The sequence below is a fragment of the Anabrus simplex genome, chromosome 2, assembly GCF_040414725.1.
Source record: "Anabrus simplex isolate iqAnaSimp1 chromosome 2, ASM4041472v1, whole genome shotgun sequence".
Taxonomy (NCBI): Eukaryota; Metazoa; Arthropoda; class Insecta; order Orthoptera; family Tettigoniidae; genus Anabrus; species Anabrus simplex.
The window spans coordinates 660,763,752-660,773,337 of record NC_090266.1 but is presented as its reverse complement, the minus strand read 5'-3'; the positions used below and the strand labels follow the sequence as shown (position 1 = coordinate 660,773,337).

The 9,586-nt window shown below is 51.8% G+C and overlaps 1 long non-coding RNA gene across 1 annotated transcript in view; it reads left to right on the top strand.

The window, feature by feature from the left end:
• LOC137498547 (uncharacterized) overlaps positions 1 to 9,011 on the top strand; it is a 49,188-nt gene extending 40,177 nt beyond the window's left edge. The window contains exon 2 of the long non-coding RNA XR_011017826.1: positions 8,401 to 9,011. This is a non-coding gene — a long non-coding RNA (uncharacterized lncRNA). The remainder of the gene's footprint in view (positions 1 to 8,400) is intronic.
• The last annotated feature ends 575 nt before the right edge of the window (positions 9,012 to 9,586 follow it).

The window sequence follows — 9,586 nt, the reverse complement described above, 5'->3', positions numbered from 1 at the left end:
AATAGTGTTTACATAGAGTGTGGAGGGACGGGGAGGGTGGAGGGGGGGGAAGGTATAGGGAGAAGGACACGGGTAGGATTGGAGAAGGAGATAATAGAGGTTGGTGGTGATGTTAGTGATGGAAGTGGCAAGGAGACGGAGAATTTCCAGGATAGAGAGAGGCGGGAGGCTGGAAGGTGGCGGCGGTGGGGTAGGTGGCGGTGGAGGTAGTGAGCGAGATAGGGTGGGGTGGAGAGGAGAGCGGACGGTGCGGGGAGGGGAACGAGAAGGCTCCACACGATAGGTTCGCCGGTGAAGATGAACGCCATCAGTCAGCAGGCGGTGGACGTCTTCATTGGTGGGCAGCTGAAGGAGAACCATATATGTCGGGCCTTGAGCGTTGAGGATGCGGAAGACGCGCCGTACCGGAACTCCTGCCTGGTGAAGATCGTGCAAGACGTCGTTTTCGGCAATAGCAGGGTCAACGTCACGAAGAACACAGCTGAAAGACGTAGGTGGTGGAGCAGGCTCGGGATCGCCAGACGCAGTTGCAGAGGCCAGCTGTGCAGTGGTGGCGGTATCCATAAGCTCCGGAGGAGGCAGGGAGGGACTGGGAACGGTCGTAGAGAGGGAGGAGGGTGGGGTAGACATGATAGGAGAGGGATGACTGAAGGTAAGAGTGACAGTGGAAGAAGACGGGGAGAGACGAAGAGAAGTGGCGACAATAGTGGTGGTGGTCGTAGACAGTGGGGGTGTGAGAGGGGTGATGGGAGGAGGAGGGGGGGGAGCCGTTACGGTGAGAGGGAAGTCAGGATCGGAGGCCAATTGTCGCAAAATATGATCAGGAGTAGGAAGAGCTTGATACGCGCGACCAAAGAGCAGGAGGTCACCACGGACGACAGCATAATAGGCCAGTTGTGGGTCGTGGAAGAAGACCACAACATCTGGAGATGGCTGGCCAGAGGAAGCATCCTGAAGACGTAGAACCACTCGAACAGCGACCCCGGAGTTACAAAGCCATTGACGGATTGCCTCAGGAGAATATGCAGTGTCCACGTTCTTAACGAGACAGGAAGAGGCCATAGTGGGGAGGCGACAGCCAACAAGGCGTCTGCCCAATTGTACTTGTTGTGGGCCAGTTGAGAAGGCGGAGAGGTGAGCGCCACCCAACCGAAACAAGACGTGGACAGGCGAAGAGAGAGAGAGTCCCGACACCGTGGAGGCCACTGCATAGGCTATTTGAAGCCACCAGCAGTGCCAATGCACTATGAGAGCTATGTCTCATTTCCAAAAATAGATGCCTGCCTGGCCATCAAATGATATAGATGTTGATTCCCATAGGGAACCTAAAATATTTGTCCTGAATGAGTAAATTTATAATACCAACATAATGGTCCGTTATTGGACATTATAAATTTTCCAGCCAACTCATTCTTGGTTGCCTGCATTTCGCCCTCGTGTGCTAAGTTAGGCTCATCAGTTGGGACTTAGCACACCACCCAAGACGCAAGGCTAGTGCATACCGTGGAGGCCACTGCATAGGCTATTTGAAGCCACCAGCAGTGCCAATGCACTATGAGAGCTATGTCTCATTTCCAAAAATAGATGCCTGCCTGGCCATCAAATGATATAGATGTTGATTCCCATAGGGAACCTAAAATATTTGTCCTGAATGAGTAAATTTATAATACCAATATAATGGTCCGTTATTGGACATTATAAATTTTCCAGCTAACTCATTCTTGGTTGCCTGCGTTTCGCCCTCGTGTGCTAAGTTAGGCTCATCAGTTGGGACTTAGCACACCACCCAAGATGCAAGGCTAGTGCATACCGTGGAGGCCATCATCATCATCACAAGGTTAGTTCATTCCCACTCCTCTGAGGAGCTCTTTGGCCATTAGGAATAGAAAAGAAAAGAGAGCAAGACAGCATTAGAGAAGGTATGTATGGTACATACCGAAAAGGAGAGTATGAAAGAAATGGCGTAAGGGGACCGGGACGACAAGTCGGGACCCAGGGGAGACCCGCAAAGCACTCCGGACGAAGAAGACCCCCGCGAACACCGGAAAAATTTGAGAAAAGGTTTCCTTTATTAGAGATGGTCCTGGGCGCGGATGTGAAGAAAATATTACATTGTATGACAATAGTAAGACTTTACAAAGAAAATGTACAAGAGTATTCAGATATGTTGGGCAGAAACAGGTAGAGAGGACGGGTGGAAGGTATAATTAGACGGACACGGGTAGTGTTGGAGAAGGAAATAATATAGGGTAGTGGAAAGGTTTGTAACGTAGGTGGCCAGTAGACGGAGTAGGTCCAAGATCGGAAGAGGCGGCAGGGGAACAGGTAAGTAGGAAGTAGGGATCGGAGGTTGGTGTAGGGGTGGGGTGGGTGGCGGCGCGCATGGCGAGCGAGACGAAGCGGTGGTAGGAGGAGAACGGACAGGCGATGGTGGCGAAGAAGGGGGGGGTCGGGCGTGCCGCGGCGGGGAGCGAGAGGGCTCCACTCGATGGGTTCGGCCGCGAAAGCGGACTCCGGAGGTGATGAGACGATCCACGTCGGCGAAGGAAGAGAGTCGGAGGCGGACCATGAAGGTCGGACCAGCGTTCTTGTAGATGCGGAAAACCTTGCGGACCGGAACACCCTCCATTTGCAGTTCTTGGAGAATATCCTTGTCGGCGACAACAGGATCGATCCCACGGATGACGCAGCTTGGTGATGAAAATTGTTGACGTGGTGATGTAGAGGCATCAGGGGCATCCGGGAGAGGGGGCAACTGGGGAGATGATAGGGGTGTAGAAATGAACCAATGGAAACCACCAGACGACCATCGCTGCCACCGCCCGACTGCAATGAACCTCCGCCACCACCACCGCCCGAGTGCAACCCCAGCTGCGTCGTGAGAGGAGTCAACCCGGGCATACCTCAGCACCTCATCCATCAAGAAATTCGATAGGCCGGAATCCACCTCCTACGGGCTTCCAGGATATACAACGCCACCGGACCCACCTATATGCTGAGGCTACAACTGCAAACTCCCCAAGAAGCCCAAAGATTGATCGAGCAGGGGATCAGACTATTCGGCCGCCAACATCGAGTGGAGCCATCCCGATCTCCCCCGCAACCCTCCCCCCGCCCATCCACCTCACACAACCGCACCCGACTCCCCAATCCACAATCCCATCAACTAAACTCTCAGACCCGAACCTACCTACTCCAAGTCCTTCTCACATCTTTACTCAACTTCTCCACCCTATACCAACAAGTAACCCAATTCCTTCTACCTAACCTCCAACAATAACATGTATCACTGTCTTATAACAATTGTCTTATACCAATCGTAAATCATAAAGCTCTGTAAACCATAATTGTAAAACCCATGCATATATGTAATCTCTGTATCTTAAACTCAATAAAAAGCACAGGAACAGATCTACACCCTTAGCCAAGAGGCCAAACACCCTAACTCCTCCAAATCCAAAGCTCCTTTATTCTAACTAAAAACCACTCCAAATCCCCGAACCCCGCCAAATCTCCTGGCCAGAGAGAAGGCGTTACCTTCTAGGTGGCCCGCCCCTTCCCCTCAGGAAGGGGAATGAAAACATCCCCCTTGGTCCTTGGCCTCCCAGCCAGCGATTCACGCCAGCCAGCGCTTCCTAGCGACCCGGAGAAGAACCGCCAACCAGCGAAAACCAACCGGCAGAGCATCCTAGCGGAGCAGCAGGTATCACCTCTCCAACACACCGGTAAGCTGCCTCTCTCTCTTTCTGTCCGTCCAGCGAGGGCCCCTACACCGTAAGCCGGTGCGACTCCCCAGTGGAGTTTAAAAAAGCATTCGGACAGGTGGACGAAGTGGCACTTGAGGGGTTACACCCCAGGACTGTTTGGTTTGGTGTAGGGGCCCACTGAGGGCAGCTAGAGGTGTCTCCCGGCTCGACTGGGTGCACCTAGGTTCCTCCAGGTGTACCAACACCAGTTAGCACTCGCCATCAATAGACGTTCATGTTAGAATATAACGAGTGCTACAGTGCTAAAGTAGTGTGAGTGCTCGCTATTACTGTGAGTGAACTGTACTCCGGACAGTGCTACCACCATGACATCAACCAGTGCTGCCACCAGTACCACACCTACCAACACCTTAATCCAGGCCAGTATGGACCTACAATCCAGCACAATCTCCAGCCATGCCTACATACGCGGATAATTTTAGAAACTCCAGCCACCACCTCCCAGTCTCTCCAGCCGCAGACCGCGGCACCTCCCAGGCCGTCGCCAAAAGAGCTCACTCCAGCCCCATGGGAAATGTGGAAGTCAGCCGCGACCAAAAGTACAGGCACTTCAGCAACCACCCAACCTTGACCACGACAACACCAACCCCGCCACCTCACCCAATACCGCATCCAACACCGAGTTCCCCCCCCTCTCCGGAGCCCACCGACCCGTCACCAACCCCCGGTCCCTCCAAAAAAACCCCACCGGAAGCCACACCTTCCTAATCGAAAATCCCTCTCCCGAATACAGACAACCCCAGAAAATATTCAGGAAACTAATGCAATTTAACTTCAATAGACAGGAAATAGCCGACATTCGCCTTACTAACAATGGGGTAATTATTAAAGTAAACGGGGATACAGCCGCACAACGGCTAAAGAACTCGGTGGGGACAGCCCAATTTGGGTCAAATAAACCCCTACAAACCCTCTCCCAGCGCGCCCTTAAAGAACGACCCCCACCACCCCGAAATAGCCTGTTCAGCTGTGTTATCCGTGGGGTGGACCTTGACATTTCAGAAAATGAAATAATAGAGGAACTGAACGCGGAAGGCATTCCCGTACGGAAGGCATTTCGAATCAAAAACAACTCAGGGCCTACTTATATGGTCAGGATACTCCTCCCCACACCCCAGGACGTAGACAAGCTACTCACGGAAGGAGTCTACATCTACCGACATCATCATCGGGTGGAACCCTCCCTCGCCCCAGGCCCCCAACCCCTCAGGTGTGAGCGGTGTCTGACTTACAATAAACATGACACGGCCCACTGTACCGCCGAACGACCAGTATGTAGTCACTGCACACAATCGCACCCCACCTCCCGATGCCCCAACGCCCAACTCCCACCCAAATGTAACACCTGCGGAGAATCCCACCCAACCTACTCCCTCAAATGCAAAGCTCGCCCCCAACCTCCGGAAAACCAACCTGAGCTAGTAGCCCCATTCCAAACCATAGATGCCCCCACCCAACCCAACCAATCCATCTTCCCCCCACCAACCCTAGAAGATATAATCCGCTTTGTCACCCTCTCCCCCATGAACATACACCCCTACCACCGATCACTGGTAAAATCCAAACTACAGGCAGCGGCTAACCAAACCCTCAACGCACACTTCCAAACTTCCCACTCCGGACTAAACACCCACTTCCACTTCACCCGCCTAGAAACACAAGTATAATGGCCCTTAATCCTTCCCGGCGTTCTCGGTCCCAGGAACCCATCTCCATCCTCTTCCTCAACATTCAATCCTTCCACTCCAAACGACTACTCCTAAAATCCCTGGCCTCACAACATTCCACCCACGCTATCCTTCTCAACGAAACCATGCTCCGTCCCTACCAATCCGCCCACATCCCCGGCTTCGCCATCCACCGCGCTGACCACCCCCACGACATAGGACGAGGGGGCTCAGCCATTGCCATCCGTTCCTCCCTCCCCACCCGCCCACACACCCAACCCCACCCCCACAACTTCCAAGAATCCGTCATAACAACCGTATACTTCCGTTCCCGAGTCCTACACCTAGCAACCATATACCACCGGTCGAACATCCCTCTCCCCCTAGACTTCATCACCTACCTATGCGACACCTTCCCCCACTTTATACTCATAGCAGACCTCAACCTAACCCACCGATCCCACCGAGCCATGACCGAACTTCAAAACCTCCTGAGCGACCACAACTGCTCCCTAATACCCTTCCCTGGCCCCACCCGCCCCACCTCCAACACCACACCAGATGCCTTAATTGCCCACAACTCTCTAACCCATCTCATCACAGTACAACTTTTACCCAGCATAGGAAGTGACCACCTCCCAGTCCTACTCCAAATCCCATCCACCAATCCACGTCCTCCCCCACCACCCCCTAGACCAATCCTCAACTTCTCCAAAGCCAACTGGCCCGCCTACCAAGCCTCACTCAACCAAGCACTCGAGAACCCCCCTCCATTTCCGACCGACCAACCATCCGTTGATAACATGAACACATTTATCCTCTCCGCCATAACCACAGCATCCGAATCCAGTATCCCCTTAACTCTCCACTCCCCCTCCCAACCCCGACTCCACCCCCGTTTCGTACACCTCCAAAAACTATCCCACTCCTACCACCGAGAATTCATGCGGTCCCGAGACCCCTACTTCCTACGCCTCCATCGCCAAATCCTTCGAACTATCCGCAATTACCTAACAGCCCATACCCGCCGCTCCTGGGCACAAACCTGCTCCAAACTAGACTCCCTAAAAACCCAACCCGCTAAATTCTGGGCCAAACTTAACATCCTCCTCGGTACCAAACCCACACCCAGATACCCCATCATCCACAGAGGCATAGCTCCAGCAAACACCGAGGAAAAACTGGAAGCCTTTGTTCAATACTTCCACCAACGCTTCAACACCCACGGAGACCCCCACTTCGATAGAACCAACACTGATCTATACCTAAACCACGCCTCCTCCCCACAACTCACACCTTCCAACAACCACACCCTCTCGAACCACGCCCTAGACGTACCTATCTCCCCGGCAGAAATACAGTCGGTCCTCTCCAAATCCCGGAACACCGCTCCAGGACCCGACAAAACCCGGTACCCTCACATCCGTCACGCACCCCATAACCTACTATCCCTACTGGCTGACCTATACACCTATATCCTCCGCACTGGGTTCTACCCCACACCCTGGAAACACACCACAATGCTCCTTTTTCCCAAACCAGGCAAACCACCCTCCGAACTAGGCTCCTACCGCCCCATCATCCTTATCACAGTTTTAGCAAAAATCCTAGACATAATCCTAGTCCGCCGCCTTCACCCTCATCTACAATCCCACCACCTCCTACCCACATCCCAATTCGGATTCCGCCCAAAACTATCCACCGAAGACCAACTCCTCAGACTTGTCCAAACAACTGCCAACAACTTCAATCGAGCACGCCCCACCCTATTAATCACTTTCGACTTCCAGCTCGCATTCGACTCCGTCTGGCACCCCGCCCTCCTATTCAAACTCAGATACTTTGCCATCCCCACCTCCTATGTCCGATTCATCTCCTCCTACCTCACAAACCGCTCAACCCAAATCTCCATCAGGAACCAACTCTCACCCACGTTTCCCCTCACATTAGGCGTCCCGCAAGGCTCACCCCTCTCCCCACTGCTATTTATCCTGTTTGTGGCTGACATCCCTCAACCTCCCCCCCCCCCCCCATCCAACTCCTACAGTTCGCAGATGACACCGCCATCCTAGCCCCCCTACACTCCGTCCAAGCTATAAACCGCACAGTCCAACCTTACCTCAACTCCTTCCTCACATGGTGCGACCGGTGGCACCTAAAACTCAACCCTGAAAAGACCCAATCCATCCTATTCCGACGAAGACGGGGAAAAATCAGTATATCCCGTAACCCAGACAACCTCCAACTCCAGATCCAGAGATCCCCCATCCAAACCCAACCCACCCTCAAATACCTGGGCATCCTCTTTGACCAACATCTCACATTCCACCCCCACTTCCAATACCTAAAATCCAAAACCGCCACCCGAGCTCGGTTAGTGCGCCGCCTGGCCGGGACCCGGTGGGGCCTAAAAACCTCACTGCTCCTGCATACCTATAAATCCCTTGTCCGACCCCAAATCACTTATGTCCTCATCACCTGGGCAGCCGTTGCCAAATCCCACCTGAACCTGTACCAACCCCTACCCTCCATAGAACGCCGCACTGTCCGCCATGCACTCCGACTCCCCTTCCGATACCCCACGGCCGACCTACTTCAAATATTCCCCTTCCCACCACTTGACACCTACGTCCTCACCCAATTCCACCGATCCTACCACCGAGCCCTCGAACGGGATAACCCATCCCTCAACCTACTACTCCGCGGAGACCCACCCCCCAATCCCCACTTCATCCAAACTCCATACCACCTCTACCGATCCCTCCCCCCACCTGATGGGGGCGATGCATAGAGGAACAGGCTATGATGTCTAATCCAGCTGCCAAATCACCATAACCACCCAAAAACCCGAACCCCCTCCCAATTATCGACATCAAGCAAAACCCACGAGCCCCACCGAGCTCATCCCCCCCCCCCAATCAACAACACCCAAGCAATGTTACTAACTTGTGTCAATTTTGTTACAGAAGCAGGGTATATCAGCAACACGCGACCCCATTGATCGTAAGGACGAGAGGTATAACCCAACAAATATATGTCACCAAACAACTGCAAATTATTCACATTATAAAACCCACAGTAATCAGTTGTACACAATGTAAAGAAGCATATACTGTAAAAAACCACAATAATCAGTTGTAATAATGTAAATAACATTATACTGCAAGAACTTCAATAATTCTGTGTAGATAATGTATCCAGAGCAGGTAAATAATTGTAAAACCTCAATAATCCTGTGTAGATAATGTAACCAGAACATGTAAATAATTGTAAATAACCATATATTATAAAATCCTTGTACAGAATGCATTCAGAATGTAATCAGATCACACACAAGTTAGGAACACACATTGTAAATATCCTTATAACCCCCCAATAAAAAAAAATAAAAAAAACGGGGGTTAAGGATATCCTTCAGAACACAAACATACAATCAGACAGGGAAGAAGAAGAAGACAAGAACAAGAACAAACACCATTGTATAAACCAAAGTAAAAATCAATGTAAATACTCCAAATTGTAAAATATGGAAAAATACTGTATATACACTGAAAGATCAATAAATACTTAGCCGAGAGGTCGAGACCCCCTCCCAACTCCTTCACCAATTACAAAGCTCCGTCCCTCTTTTCCAACTCCAGCAATCCCCCAAACCCGCCGAATCTCCTGGCCAGAGAGAAGGCGTTACCTTCTAGGTGGCCCGCCCCTTCCCTTCGGGAAGGGGAATGAAAACATCCCCCTTGGTCCTTGGTGGTCCTCCACGGTATGCACTAGCCTTGCGTCTTGGGTGGTGTGCTAAGTCCCAACTGATGAGCCCAACTTAGCACACGAGGGCGAAACGCAGGCAACCAAGAATGATTTAGCTGGAAAATTTATAATGTCCAATAACGGACCATTATATTGGTATTATAAATTTACTCATTCAGGACAAATATTTTATGTTCCCTATGGGAATCAACATCTATATCATTTGATGGCCAGGCAGGCGTCTATTTTTGGAAATGAGACATAGCTCTCATAGTGCATTGGCACTGCTGGTGGCTTCAAATAGCCTATGCAGTGGCCTCCACGGTATGCACTAGCCTTGCGTCTTGGGTGGTGTGCTAAGTCCCAACTGATGAGCCCAACTTAGCACACGAGGGCGAAACGCAG